At 40.9% G+C, this 16,510-nt stretch overlaps 1 protein-coding gene across 4 annotated transcripts in view; it reads right to left on the bottom strand.

Annotated features, from left to right (window-relative positions):
- LOC124268062 overlaps window positions 1-16,510 on the bottom strand; it is a 133,663-nt gene that overhangs the window by 101,247 nt on the left and 15,906 nt on the right. Inside the window, exon 1 of one of the 4 annotated variants that reach the window (XM_046703074.1) lies at window positions 9,489-9,534. The exons of 2 other annotated variants lie outside the window; for them this stretch is intronic. The gene's annotated coding sequence lies outside the window, so the exon portion shown is untranslated. Of the gene's footprint in view, window positions 1-2,744; window positions 2,828-9,488; window positions 9,535-16,510 lie in introns of those variants that run through there. One more of the 4 variants, XM_046703073.1, reaches the window with a different exon arrangement.

Below are 16,510 nucleotides of genomic sequence, written 5' to 3'. Positions count from 1 at the left end.
ATTCAAAACATTCATTCAAAAAGTGTCATGGATCTGATTGAATGGCCAGAGCTTTCTTTTTAACTTTTGACTCATACTGAAAAGGTAAATATCGCTGGATATGTTTACAATTTTGTCAAGTTTGTTTTTCTGTAAGAAGATTCCCATACCATGCATGAAAGAAGAAACTTAAACTACTATTGATGAATGTTTGGTAGAAATATTTTAAGATAGTAGTGTCTACATTAAATGATGACAATTTTTTGCAGAAAGAAAAGCCTCTGTTCTGTTTTCCTATGTACACGATGTGAATTTGATTTCCATTAAAGTTTACTATCAATGATAGTACCCAGATATTTACACTCATCTACTGTTTCTATACTTTCTGTCCATCAATACAAACAGGTTCCAATCTGTCCTTTTGCTTCGAAAGTCAATTATCATTTTCTTTGTTTTGTTTATGTTCAGGGAGAGGAAATTGTCTTTGCACCATGAAGTAAACGCATCAATATTTTTCCTATACTCTAACTCCGATTGACGAATAAACCCAACCAAAGTGGCATCATCAGCAAATTTGAAATTCAAACAGGTGGATAAATGAGATATACAGTCATTTGTATCGTGTGTGAAGAGAACAGGGGACAGGACACAGCCTTGAGGAGCACCGGTACTCACAAGATTAACATCAAGCGTTGAATTGACCCGAACACATTGAGGTGTGTTTACTAAGGAGGCTTCTACCCACTTGATGATGTTACTATTTACATCCACGTTGAATAATTCCTTATCATCAAATGTGGCTGGATTGTGTTGAAAGCAGAGGAAAAGTCTGCAAAGAGGATTCTCACATAAGATATTTAATTCTCTAGATGAATATAGATCTTATGCAACAGTGAAATGAGAGCATCTTCTACCCCATGCCCGGCCCTGTAAATGGTAAAGGATCCAGTAGATGCGCAGTATTTTGCTTAATTAAGTTCAAGATAATTCGCTCAAAGCATTTCAAGATTAGTTGAATAAGAGCCACTGGGCAGTGGTAATTAATTATTAAAGGTTTTGACTTTTTTGGAACGGACGTTGATAGACATCTGAAACATCACTCTGTATATCCCGCACGACTGTTCACAACATTCTCGTAGTGCAGTGCCAGGTATTCCATCCCCGCCGATTGATATCCGAATATTAATCTTCCTAAATGCTAGCATCACTAAAGTATCATCTTCGGGTAGGCTTTGAATGAAGGCATTTCTTATCTGAGAGAAGTCTTGTACATCAAATCTTGAGTAGAATTGATTGAGATCTCTTGCAAATAAGACATTGTTTGAGTGATCAGGACTTAACATGATTTACTGTCATTGCCAATCATGGTTTTAATTCCATTCCACGCTGCTTTCAAGTTATTACTTCGAAATTCCTTTCCTATTTTCTTTTTATGATAAATACATATAATTTATAAAACCCTGCCAACGAAGGACAGTAAAATTACTAGGTTACCACATATTTGTTAAAACGAGATCATAATTTAAAGTCACATCGGCAGTATTACAGTCATATCTCGACTAAAACAAGATCTAAATACATGATAAACACATTTAAATTATAAAAACCTGTCAACAAAGGCCAAATTATGTATCACAGAACCAGAATATAAAACTAACTAAGACAGTGTCCTGAACATAATTTAGAAGTAGCACATGAATAACTTTTTGTTGTATGTGAATTAAAACTATATTTCATCACAATAGTTTATTTAAGATATTATCAATAACACAATAATTCTTCCCATTGATGATATTTCTGATTATCAATCTTTTACCCTGCCCTAACATAACTGAACACTGCCAAAACTACAAACCAGCAACGTATCTAAGTAGATTCAGAATAGATATTGTAATGTAAGATCATAAAGTCGAAAAACTTGATGACAAATGTAAGAATGCTCAGATAAAATTAAAAAGATTGTGCAAACTTTGTGTATGAGGAAGCTAAGTACTGCAAAAATAAATTACAATTCTGACTAAAGAATGATACATTCATAACGCAACATGAGCATTATTTTTATCCATTTGAATCTAAATGTTTAAGTTTGTTTTCATGATACAGAGATCAGAATACTTTGCTTACTCTTACCACGACCGTAGCACATTCGGTGTTTAAGGACTGATAACAACACTGCCCTGACAAGAGTTTCTGACAAGGATGAGAAGAGGTATCAAAACAAACTTACAGATCAGGCTTTTATGAGATGGTTAAACTTAAATCCACAATCTGCATCAACACTTATAATGGTGTGTTGGATATTTATCCTTTCGGATATCTTCACAGGATATAAGCGTACAACACAAAGCATAAACAAATAATAATAATGTAGATGTATTGCAGCTTTTTGATGATGTGATAGATAATGAAACATTGGATTTATTTCAAATGAATGTTTTGCCTTTTGACACCAGGCAGCGTCCTCAAAATAAATTAAAGCAAACATCGACATAATGAAAATTTGTGCATGAATAGATCTAAAATATAAAGGGATATCAAACGACCAATCATCAAAGCTTACAACATGCCTAAATATCAGTAATAACCGACTTGCAGAACAAACAGTTGTCAAAATGTCAGAAATTTGACAGCAGACGAATCTCAGAATTTAGGTAAACACTGTCTGTTTTCATTAACGTTTCGTGGTTCAAACTACCATATATGTCACTACAGCATGCTCAAACATCAAGATTGAAATATAAAGCATATGTGAACAGAGTTATTACCTGCAACACTGCGATCACAACTGTATAAACAACTTATTTTGACAGGTTTGCACATGGATTTATCATTGTCTGGTGGTGGTCGCCATATTTAAAAGACGTAACTGGTCGATAAAGTGCTCCAAGCCTGTTCAGTCTTCTAGATCTAGTCGATAAATTCGGAACAGGTGCCCGCGAGCCGGTGCGACCAAGCTGTAGTGTTCGGTGAAAAACGTATAAATTACTGTTCGAAACATATCATGTTATATAATTATAAAGTAAAACATATTGTCATCTCGTTTGACCTTTTGTTCCATTTTCTTGTAAAATGTTTCCATCTGGCATTAGTTCTATCAATAATTTTATACATGCTGTAGAACGTGTCGGAATTTCATGTTGAGTGATCAAGGAAAAATAGTTGAATTACTCGTTTATTTAATAATTTCATAACAAACTAGTTGATACTTCAATGATAATGATTATTAGTATAATTCAATTAAAACATTACTTTTTTATCTTGTTTGAAGTGAATTTTGTAATAAATACTATAAGTGAATACTGGGTACGGTGTCTGTTGCCCTTCGTGAAATATGAGTGAGTGAGTGAGTGAGTTTAGTTTTACGCCGCACTCAGCAATATTCCAGCTATATGGTGGCGGTCTGTAAATAATCGAGTCTCGACCAGACAATCCAGTGATCAACAGCATGAGCATCGATCTGCGCAATTGGGAACCGATGACATGTGTCAACCAAGTCAGCGAAACTGACCACCCGATCCCGTTAGTCGCCCTCGTGAAATATGAATTGCGTAACCTTGACACCAGACATCATAAAGCTAGTAGACCGATACAAATTGTTTTCATGGAACCCATTAAAAACGAGAGGTCCTTGTTAGAGCGTTATCACGCTAACTGGGCATTCCTTCCGCCAAGTAGTGACGGTTTTCAGACAAGCCTTATAGTATAAACTTTCGAGCCGACAGAAATGCAGGATCGGCTGGTGATTGGTAACTCCTAGGGGCATATTAGTCGGTTGTTCATGATATCAACCACTGGTTTGCCTGGTCTCAACTGGACCTGTACTGACCAAGGAAATCGATAAACTAAATATCTGGGACAGAACCCTAGTATGGTTTTGGTCAGATCTGCCTGAAATGAGAATTGTGTGGCCACAATGTTTGGCCTGGCTGACGTCAATGTTTCCCGATGGAACCGATTGTTGCTCAAGCTGTCAACCACAGTGTTGAGACAGTGTTGATTATTTACTAGTCTCCGTTAATCGCTAACCCAATCACAGGCCTCCTCTGGAATATCTATGACTGCTACGTGAACCAACTGCCCCCATCATAAATCTTAACGTAGTCTATTACACCAACATCTTCCCAATATAATCATTCAGCAGGTCACAAAGTTCAAGGCTAAAAATAGCATTCTGTTCGAACTTCAGGCAGCTCCTATTCTGGAATGGCCAGATTCACCTGCTGTCACTGGTTCAGCTCGTTAGCTGCCAATATGTTAGATGCCCATTGTTAGTTTCACCTGGCAACTCGGAGTAGCATCTGCCATTGATGGTCATTCAAAAACTATTGTGCTTAATGATCCGCAAAATGCGACAGGTATTTGCTGGTATATTCGCTGGACAGAGCATAACGTTGTGGGGGCATTGAGCGTTGGAATCCAGTACAAAAAGTGAATGACATGTCTCCGGGTTTTAGTATGAAGTCTAAAGTTAACAGCACTGATCAGTGTTTGAGGCAGATTTCTTTTCTCAGTAACCATTATGACTTTACACTTGGCATTTATTCACATGCCAATTCTACCAGGATATGTAAGGAAAAATTAATACAGTGATATTTACATATACATACCTTCTCTGGGTAAACTACCACAAAGCTTTCACGATGGGTAGCCAGGCTTTGGCTGACTGTTGGCTGGGACAGAGTGACTTTATTCTAGTTCTACTTCCTCTTCTGAAGTTTGAACATGCCACCAGTGGAAACATCACACGGCGACTTTCAACTGGCCCATTGTTTGGCAAATGTTTCGACGGCATATATATACTTATTATATATTTGTGATCCTAATTGTTAACGGGTTCTTGTGATATTTTTGTCCCTATTTGAATAAACGAAGAAGCTTGTCATTGTCAACAATGCAGAATCCACGTGTGATATTCTACCAACAGGCACCCGGGAAGCTCTGGGTTAGAATTGATATTCTGTAACCCATGCTTGTCGTAAAAGGCGACTAACGGGATCGGGTGGTCAGACTCGCTGACCATCCCAATTGCGTAGATTGATGTTCATGCTGTTGATCACTGGATTGTCTGGTCCAGACTTGATTATTTACAGACCACCGGCCGCCATATACCTGGAATATTGCTGAGTGCGGCGTAAAACTAAATTCACTCATCAACAGGCTAGTGGCAGTATGATAAGTCTTGGCAGCCAAACGAAAGCCTTCTAAAACCTGATAGCCAAATGATAGCCACATTTACATTGAAACAAGTTCCACACTGAGGAAAGGAAACGACGGGTCACCTGATAATGTTCGCTATGAATAATGAAAACGACATATGTATTTGTGCATCTTTGGTGGATCAAAAAGCCAAGTGACTACACACGTAATGTACCATGTAGAGCATGTATATGACGCACATTTGTGAAGAGATTCTAAAGTTTATCAATGTTTTCTTGGTGTCTACTACTGTTACAATCAAGAAATCCCAATGTCCAAGTCCAGACTGGAGGCAAACAGTAGACCAGGGCCCAGTCAGGATACAGGCAATACATCATGTTCTAGACAGAACACAGGTATTACACTAAGGCCCAGACAGGCTGCAGACACTAGACCAAGGTCCAAACAGGACGCAGAAACTAGACTAAGGTCCAAACAGGACGCAGAAACTAGTCCAAGGCCCAGACAGGACGCACTCACAAGACCAAGGCCCAGACAGGACGCAGAAACTAGACCATGGCCCAGACAGGACGCAGAAATTAGACCAAGGTCCAAACAGGATGCATACACTAGACCAAGGCCCAGACAGGACGCAGACACTAGACCAAGGCTCAGTCAGGAAGCAGGCACTAGACCTTGGTCCAGACAGGACGCTGAAACTAAACCAAGGCACAGACAGGAATCAGGCACTATACCTTGGTTCAGACAGGACGCACGCAGACATCTGACCATGGTGGCAGCTACTTCATGTGAACATTATAAGTTACAGCATTGTGATGAGGGGTATACAGGGTTTTATGCGAGGTGGATAAAACCTAACGAGGGGCGCATAAAACCCCGTTTGCCTCGAATCATAATGCTACAACGAATTTATCGTACCGAATGTTTAAATCTCTCATTATGTAACTATAACATTAAAACAAACTGAAATTCAATTATATATTTTACTAACATGGTCCTGACTAGTCGATCCGGACCAGTGGCTCACGGTTCACTGACGGCCGTGGATGCATGCATTTTCCATGGGGCGGGGTATAAATCATTTATTCTCCCTCGTAAAGATTTATATGCACCGGGCATACATGGTGATTTGTTCAAGGCCACGTGAACCAATCAGAGATGGACATTCTTAAATGTGGTACGATAGATGACGTTTTCCTGTTCCTCTGAGATAACATGAACCACACAAACTGACGTAAGTACATATACTAACGGAATAATTGTAACTGTGAATAGCATAAAATTGCATAACATAAAAGTTATTTGAAAAGTTATAAAAAATAACCCCAAAGCAAAGCACTTTGCAGGAAATTTGATGTCATGTATTGAGCGTGGCACGTGCACTTTGTGCACAATGAACGTACTCACGTTTTTCATGCTTTTTGACACCTGGAGTTCACACCCCTGATATTGTAAATTGAAGAACGGTTGATTATTCTCTAGCCTCTAATATCAACCTAAACTACTCGTACGCCATGTCACGGCTTACAGAAAATCAGCGTCACCGCGCCTTGGGTATGCTGGAGACTGGAATGGCCCCAAAGGAAGTGGCCAGACATTTCAGTGTCCATCAAAACACAATCTCATTTCGATGGAGACGTTTTCAACATAATGTGAACACTAGAGACTTGCCTCGGACAGGCTTTCCACGCGTGATGTCATGTCAGCAAGACAACCACATTCGGCTGACCACCTAAGGAATCGATTCCAGACTGCCAGTTTGACTGCTCAGACCATTCCTGGCTTACGTCCAATCAGTTCCAGGATTGTACGGAACCGACTGAGGGAGCACAACATCTAGCCCCGAGGGCCTGCAATACGTCCAATTTTGCTTCATCGTCACTGACAGGCACGCAAACAGCATCTACGGTACAGGAGACACGATTGGGATGGTGTTTTGTTCACTGACGAGTCGTGATTTCATCTGGACAACTCGGATGGCAGGGCACGGGTGTACAGACGGCGAGGTGACCGGTATGCTGACACATGCGTTGTTCATCGTCTACTGTTTGGTGGTGATAGCGTTATGGTATGGGGAGACATCACATCTCATGGTCGGACACAACTTGTCATGGTCAATGGCAATCTGACAGGTCTGCGATACAGAGATGAGATCATTAGGCCTCATGTGCAAACGTTCATTAAAGGACAGAGACGCAAGTTCACGCTTCAGCAAGATAATTCCCGTTCACATGTCGATCGTGTTGTAACATATTTCCTCAGACAGCAGAACATTCCGGAACTCCCCTGGCGAGCTGTTTCTCCGGAGCACGCTTGGGATGAAAAGGAGCGACGTTTACGTCAAGGCCAGAATCAGCCATTGACGTTAGCTGAATTGGGACAAGCGTTGGTTCAGACAAGAAACAACATTCCCGAAGCTTTCTTCAATCACTTAGCGTCGTCTATGCGTTGCATCAACGCAAATGGTGGACTCACCCGATACTGAATTTGTGAACTGACTTTTATACACCACATCTCTTCAAGGGCGGGTCACGATGCCTCGTGTCAAATCAAACAGATTTCGATATTATCCTGTCAATAGTTAAACAGTGATTAAGGAGAACATCACAAATCATGTTATTATTATTTGCATTAAAAATGGCATAACGTCAAATAAAGCACAGTTACTGTATTCCTGTAGTATACATATCTTCCACCTATAGTCATGGTTTGTGATCAGTTTGTATTCATCCTCACCAGTTCAGCAGATAGCAACGACTAGCTATAGCCAACGCAACGCTCCTGCCAGATGAGGCGCAGTGTCAGAGACGCGGTGCTAGAGACACTGGTTTATCATCTCGATATGAAGGTTAGGTACTTGTCAATCCGAAACATAGCGACCTAAAGTGGTGGAGTGTATTGAAATAAGACTGTCAGTTACCGGCTGACCAAAGTCCCAGTCTACTAATTAAGTGTTCTTGTGTGTGACTGAGGAGTGTCCTGCTCAAACCGTCTCAGCGTTCTTTTGAGTTTAAACAAGACTTTCCTCAGCCGCCGAACTAATTGATCAATACATTTTCTACATCAAACAAAACTTATCAGTGTGGTCAAAACAGCCAATTCATTTTCAAATGTCAAAGCAACATGTCTGTCACTAACCACGATTCTGTAGATAAAAGTGACAAAACCCTCTCGACTTCCATCAGAAATCTCTGCTAATAGCAGAATCGAATGTACAATTCCGACTATATCATGATAATTGGCTTTTCGATGATTCTTCAAAGATATTACATGATCGACATACCTGAAACTTACGATAAACGTCCTGGCCATATTAACTAGTTCTTATTTTCCCAACCTGAGCAGAAATTCAGATTCATACTAAAGAAACAGAGCCTCAAGGAAGGGAATTTACATAATTCGTGTCAGATAATTTATAAAGCATTGAAAATACACTTACACAACAAGAATCCTTAAACTTTCGTCCAAATATCTAGGTGTTCATATTATCAAGTCATTAAGATACATGACAGTAGACCGTAAGTGTAACAATTTCTATGCAAAACCGAGGGCAACTGTTCTGAACACTTCTAAGCGGATGTCCGCAACAGGAGCTGGAACCAACGTGTTCCTCAATATGTAACAATATTCGTGAGATCACTGCATCCTTGGTCAAATAAACAGTGTAATGACTTGTCTGAGCTGTTGGGTCGGAATCCGCAGTGGTATACAAGGCTGTACAACGTCTTGGGTAAGTCTGGGCCAGGACTTTGGTGTTTTGTTTGTCCACAAACGCCACGCTCTGCTATATTCCCAACATATGATGGTGATCGGTAACTAAGACCCCCCAGTTATTAACACCAGAAGCATCGAACCTCGCAACTGCAATACGATGACATGCAGCAATTAGATCACCCAACCTGACCACCCAAGTCTCCTCCAACGGGTTGTTGGGGACCAATAATCTACCCGCATTTCCCGCGGGGCTGTAGAGCTCCACAGACACGGTACTGGGGCACCATTAGTTTGTGTTATATTCATTGCACACAGCCATAGAAAATGTGCTAGTCTTAAGTCTAGAGGAACAGTGAAAACCTAACTACACTGGTTCTCATAGTTTCTAGCTAGTGATAAAGGTTTACTGTGCATCGAGACCTCATTCAACATTGTTTCCCTTACATGCCACTCGCAATGAGAGCCACCATCATATCGTTGATACAGGTCCCCAGCACAGTCCAGGGTCCTTATTCTCGAAACGTTCGCAGCCCTAAGAATTCTTAACTTCTGTCGTAGCCAATGTGTTAAGAATGGGCTTAAGAAGTTCGTAGGGCTACGAACGTTTCGAGAATAGCTAGCCATAAGTCTTAGTATACCTTAGCATTCATAGTTGTTCCTGTACATTTATGCGTATACCGGTAGGTGATATGGACCATTTGAGTCAGGAACTATCCCAATTTTATATATTTCCAGAAACTCGAATCCATCTGAAACAGAATGAAACAGGGGTAGAAATAATCAGCAAGCTTTCAGATAAAAATTATTTAAACCGATTTTACGTGATATTACTGGTGTTTGTTTTCAGTGGCTATGGCTGCCTCATGAAATACCGTTCTTGTTAATGAATCGTGAGAAACACCAAGAAGGTGAACGTTGGGTTCTTCCATTTACTGAAAAAATCCTCTGAAAGTGATTTTACTAGTGCTTCTTCTTATATTTCTACTTTGAGTACCCGCTCCTTGATATCATCGCGTTGCTCGTATTCTGTTGTTCAGAAACTCACTGTATTGAACAATATAGTCGTACTTTACCCACACAACAGTTTTGGGGGCAACCTATTTATGAACTCTCAAGGTCTTCCAAAACTGGAATGTATGCATCCAAATACCCAAAGGCGCACACGGCAGGTATAAGTTCAGTGGAATAGAATTAGAAGGGGAGGGTCCCTTGTTGATTTAAGTGTAGATGTATAAAACCGACAAAACACAAAGGGAACTAATAATTCGATTGTTGCTGTAAATTGAGGTGTACATTTAGGATAACGTGGCTTCACACCCATATGCAACTTTAACTCACAATTAAAGTTCACGCCATGTTGGAGCAGCCGGCGGAGTGTGCTTAATGGGGAACAATCACAACAATCACTAAGCCGATTGAGCTAAGCATACAGAGTCACAGAGCGGGAAGGATATGTTTGGCAAATTAAAAAGTGATACTTCTCCACAGTGGGATAAGTACCATAAACCAATCGGGATAGAACGCAGTAAAAAAATGGAAAACATTATGCACGATGATTATGAGAATTGTTTTACAAAATAGAAAAATATTTGTTTGAAGTCCACACTTATCATATCCAACCAACTATTGCATTAGCAATAATGCTGGCGTTGTCTTTAATATGCAATGTCGAGATTCCTGCAGAGACAAGTTCCTGCGCATTAGGCGTTTGTTGCTATTGTGTACATGTGGTTAGGAATCAAGCTAATACCTACACACACTTCAAATTGTTGCATAACTAACAACAAGAGAACAAGAGTTTCTTTTAGTGTTAGAATAAATGCATCCGATGGTCATCAAATTTTCGATACTAAACAATTAGGATGATCAAGGCAACAGGGATCTTCTTGCAGTAGGATAGCTCCATCACTAGCACATATTGCACTTCTCAGTTCTTGCTATTGGATAACAGTCAGTTTTAGGAAACAGCGTCCGCACAGTTCACGCTGGAACTGCATCTGTAACTCCCGTGAGGCGTCGGCACAAAAATACAATTTGAACTATGACTTGGTTCAATAACGTCATTATCCAGGATGTGTTGAACATCCGCCTTCAATGTTTCAAGCTTGACTGTTGACTGGATTCATCAAATAAGGATGTTGTTTCACAGGCTCAGAGTCACCTACATCTACATTATGACACACTGTATCTGTACGGTCATGTACATTTGGAAATACCTGAACAAACTCTTGAATTAACCTGAACAAACTCTTGAATTAACTCGGACAAAGCTCAGGTGACAAATGACATGTCAGAATGTTTTAGTTTAGGGCTGGCATAGTCAGCAATACCATCAAGTCACATTTCCCTTCAGAATCACAATCTAACACAATATCTACAGGAGAAACGATGGCAACACACTGAGTATTTATATTGTCATTCCTCTCTAATACTTTGTAATCATATTGATAACTGTCCTGTTACAACGGACTAGTGTTAGCACAACAACGTCAGTATCAGCTCTTTCTGACCTATGACATAATAATAATAATAATAATAATAATAATGGAACCTTGGAGGAACTTCACACAGTTTCCAAAGAAAACACATCCAATACTAAGAAGACTACACCAAAGAAAAACAGGTTTCAAGTAAAACTAACGGAAACTAGAAAATACATTTCCTGGATAGAGCTGTGCCTGAAGTTAAGATCATCAGGCAGTCCAATGTCAAAAAGACAAAAGGCAATTTGGAGAAAATTAAAACTGAAATATAAAACAACAAAAGAAAAGATACTTCTCCAAATTGTCGATTCCCTTAAGGCAAAAATAAAGGTTTGGACTGAAAGAAAGAAAAAATGGGAAAATAAAAATAAATTCATTAAACAAAATAAAGTTTTTAGAAACAATGAAAAGCACTTCTACAGGCAACTGAAAGCAAAGGGTGATGGTGAACATGACAAACGGCCCCCCATGGATGCCAATGAAAGGTTCTGGAAACAGTTGTGGTCTGTACCCGGCAACTGTAACCTTGAGGCACCATAGGTCCGTGATTATGACCATGCAATGCATGAGAAGGTAACTAGGTCGTTTGTCTGTTACATCTCACCAGATTGCCTGAAAAGTGTTATAAAAAGTCCAAATCAAATACAGCTCCAGGGCCTGATGGCATTCGAAATCGGTATTGAAACTGTTCCCCTGTGTCCAAACACCATTACTACACTGTTTCAATACTCTTGTGGACACAGGTGATGTTACTCCATGGTTCTGCAAAGGTCGCACAATACTTCTTCCCAAGAAAGGAGACTTGACTGATCCCAAAACTTCCGCCCTATCACATGTTTGAATACACAATACAAAATATTCACAGGGTGTTTGACAAACCTCGTGTCATCTTACTGCTCTTCCAATGATATAATTTACAGAGAGCAGAAGGGAGCAAGAAAGGGATGTTGGGGTGCAAGGATCAACTTCTTGTACAGAAAATGATTTTGGAAGAGGCTAAAACATATCACCGCAACCTCTCCATGTGCTGGATTGACTACAAAAAGCATACGACTCTGTCCCTCACGAATGGATTCTGAAGTCTCTTCATTGTATTGACCTCCCTGAGCGACTACTTGATTTACTCAAGTCTTTAATGAGTTGCTGGTCGACTCAACTTGAGATGTACTCGCAAGGGCAGGTGCAGACTTCGGAATCTATTCCAATCAGAAGGGAATATTTCAGGGGATTCCTTTAGTCCTTTGCTTTTTGTCTGTCTTTAAATCCTTTGAGCTTTCTGCTCAATAAAGAGGAGGGTTACCATCCCGGACCTCCTCAGCACAGATCCCCAACACCTCTTACTCATCTCCTTTACATGGATGACATCGAACTCCTTGCCAAAGGAGATTCCAATTTGAAAGAGCAGGTTCTCCTTGTCGAGTCCTTTTCTAATGATATTGGCATGACATTTGGACTCGACAAATGTAATACTCTTCATTTGAAACGTGGCAAGGTAACTAATGATGGATCGGTCAGGTTACAAGGGGAGGAGTTATTGAGCATCTTGTGGAAGATCAGGCCTACACCTATCTTGGAATGCAAGTTCGAGACAAGCTCCAGAATGCCCAGATTCAAGAAAACTTCGGGCCGAGTATAAATCTCGTTTAAAGAAAATCTGGAGCTCAGAGCTAAATGCTCGTAACAAGGTCAAAGCCACCAATACTTTTGCTGTGCCAGTCCTCTCCTATTCCTTTGGAGTAGTTGATTGGACAAAACAAGACATCCAGAGTCTTGACCGTCTGACCAGAAGGATCATGTCTGATAACAGAGCCCACCACCCTCGTTCCTCTCTTAACCGTTTATACATGCCAATCAATTCTGGAGGTCGGGGTTTGATTAATGTGGAGGCTCTTCATGACAGAATTTTATTGTGTACTTTTGCACATATTTATTTATCGGATGATCCTCTGGTGATGCATGTGAAGACTCATGATGAAAGCAAGGAATTCCACAGCTATTTTAAGCGTGCCAAGGTTGTTGGACAGAATCTGAAATTTGAGGTTGACTTTGCTGATGGCAATGTACTGCTGGACGGTACAGCGATGGGAGTAAACCAGGTGAAGTCCTTTACCAAGTCTGCCCAGAGTCGGTCTTTTGTGGATGAGCTTTCTGAGAAGCCATTGCATCGTGTGTACATGCAGTGTGTTGAACAGAATAGCAATCCCACCGACTCCTTCGCCTGGATGAAGTCGGCTGGTCTTAAATGTGAAACTGAGGGCTTCCTTTTTGCTGCTCAGGACCAGTCACTTCCCACTCGTAATCGCCTAAATGTGATTCTTAAAGAGAATATTAACATGAAATGTCGACTTTGCAATGAATTTACAGAGACTGTCCAACACCTTGTCAGTGGATGCCCTTCCTTGGCACAAACAGCATATCTTAAACGACATGATGGCATGGCTCGTTGCTTTTACTACCGTCTCCGACATGCCTGTGGCTTTGACTCCGAGGTCCATCCATGGTACGACCCTGAACATGTTCAGGGCGTCATGGAAAATGATGCTTTCAAACTTCTGTGGAATAGGCCCATATACAGCCTCAGAAGAATTCCAGCTAACAAACCTGATCTTGTCCTTTTTTGATAAAGCCAACGAATTTATTTATATCATAGAATTTTCTGTCCCTTTTGACACCAATGTGATTGGCAAGATTAAGGAAAAGCATGATAAATATGCGGACCTCGCCTTTGAAATGTCTCGCTTGCATCCCAAGTACACTGTCGTCAGGCTCCCCATTGTTCTCGGTGCCCTTGGTTTGGTACCTCCTGATCTCTTGGCGCAGATCAGGAGAGTGCCCGGGTTCTCCACCGGGAGCACAGCCCTTCTGACACTCTGGGTAATGCAGAAGGCTGCAGTGTTGGGGAGCCTTCATATTCTCCGGAAAGTTCTTGGTGGGTTCGACTAGGCAGCGTTTCCTGGGAGAAGTCCCATTCGCTGTCTGGGCTGCGTGTAGAGGGGGCAAGGGCCCTGAGCTGATGATGAGCCTTACCAGCCTGACTGTGCCAGGATCACCCGAACCCTCTCTGCTGCATACAATTTTTAATCTGTAAAAAATAATAATGTCACTTATAAAGCGCAAATGTCCACACAGTTATGAATGCTCAATGCGCTGAAAAGAATTGAGTAAAAGAGTCAGCCATAGGCACTTTGAAACAGGTGAGTTGTAACTTTTGACTTGAGTTTGAGAGAGAGTCACATAATTTGATTTCTAAAGGTAAAGAGTTCCAAAGAGTTGGTGCAACATAGGGGAAAGCCCTTTTCCCGTACGAAACTAGGTGGAATTTGGGAACTTGTAATAGGTGCTGATTCTGGGACCGGAGTGATCTTGATGGAATGTATTCAGTGATGGGTTCAGTGAGATAGTCTGGACCTTGATTGTGGAGACAGCTGAAAGTGATGCAGAGAAGTTTGAAGTTGATTCTCTGTTGAATAGGCAGCCAATGTAAGGATTTGAGAACAGGAGAGATGTGATCAGATTTAGTCTTCAGAGAAATAATTCTGGCAGCTGTATTCTGTACTTTCTGTAGTCTTGAGATATTGTGTTTGCTGAGGCCAATCAACAGTTCATTGCAGTAGTCTAGTCTGGATAGCACTAGACATCTGACTAGGATGTGGGCACATTCCGCTGTGATGTAATTCCTGATGTTTCCTATGGATTTAAGATGAAAGTAACATGATTTGCATATCCTAAGGTCTGCGTCAATCCGAACTCCGAGGTCTTTCACAAGTCTCGATGTAGACACTTGTGCTGAACCAATTATGACTTCATTTCTGAGATCATTTAGGGGATGCTTTCTGCCAACAAGTAGAACCTCTGTTTTTTCATCATTGAGCTTTAGTGTTTGGTCGTTCATCCATGATTTTATTCCGGCAGTGCAGAGTTCTAGTTGTTGGACGGCTGGTGATTGTAACGCAGGTGTGAAAGGCTTCAAGAGTTGGGTATCATCTGCATACGAATAGTTCGAGATTTTGAAGCTGTCGATGACGGATTGAAGCTGGTTTGTATAGATGAGAAAGAGGACTGGACCTAGGACGGAGCCCTGAGGTACACCACACGAGAGAAAGGTCTTGCTGGAGAGTTTATCTGCAACTGATACAAGTTGACTCCTGTCTGTCAGATAGGACTGAAACCATGTCAAGGCTACACCATGAATTCCGGCGTGATGCTCCAGAATGTGCAGCAGTATCTCAAGATCCACAGTATCAAATGCTGCACTTAAATCTAGTAGGACCAAATATGCAGCATTGCCTGAGTCAACTGCCCATCTGAGGTCACTCACGACTCTTAGTAGCAGAGTTTCGGTTGAGTGATGTGGTCTCAGAATGTTTTTCTCAGAATGTTATTTTCAGACAGATGATCCATGAATCTTTTCGTAACTGCTCGTTCAATCAGTTTGGACAGGTAGGGCAAGTAAGAAACCGGGCCGTAAGGATCATGGTACCTAGGACGCATTGGTTGATCAGGGAGTGGCAATACACTACTACAACTTTATCCCCAGAAAACATTCTGTTGAAGACCTTTTGTCCTAATGTACTTTCATCTTGTCATGGGAACCTCACAAGCTTAAGAAAGTTCCACCCAAAACGATGAAAAAAGGCAAACAAACTCCTTTCATATCATTAAGTCATTGTTCCTTCAAGTGCTTAAAAGGGTCTAAGAACAGTATGGCCGAAGGCAAGGTCAAAACTGAGTCTCTGACAGCAAACTTCATCCCAGTCATTTTCAGTCTCAAAACAGTATCATAGGATGACATGCACTGAACGAACGTGGGAGCCTTGATCTCATTAGTCTTAGGCAAACCAAACATAGTGAAGAATTTCACCAAAGCTTTTACAATGACTTGAGCCATCATTTTGTGTAAAGAAATAGCCCCTGGAAGCCTGTGGAGGCACGCATGATAATTGGCCTCCACTAATTGCTTGACTTAGATTTAGGCAAAGGACCAATGCTATCACTTTGGGTCATAATGGCTATAGGACTTCCTATTAGGTTTGCAATCCATTTGATACATAAGGCAGGTTGAGCAAAATTCAAACACACCTATCCGCAAATTAGGCCAAATGTAATGGTACAGGACTTTGTCCCAAGTTATGTTCAACCCTAAATGACCTGTGGAAGAAGTTTCAGGTTCGAATTTC

This window comes from Haliotis rubra, unplaced genomic scaffold (genome assembly GCF_003918875.1).
Source record: "Haliotis rubra isolate DU_JTF1 unplaced genomic scaffold, ASM391887v1 Scf136, whole genome shotgun sequence".
Lineage (NCBI taxonomy): Eukaryota > Metazoa > Mollusca > Gastropoda > Lepetellida > Haliotidae > Haliotis > Haliotis rubra.
The sequence above is the reverse complement of the archived record's forward strand: the minus strand, read 5'-3'. Positions and strand labels throughout refer to the sequence as shown.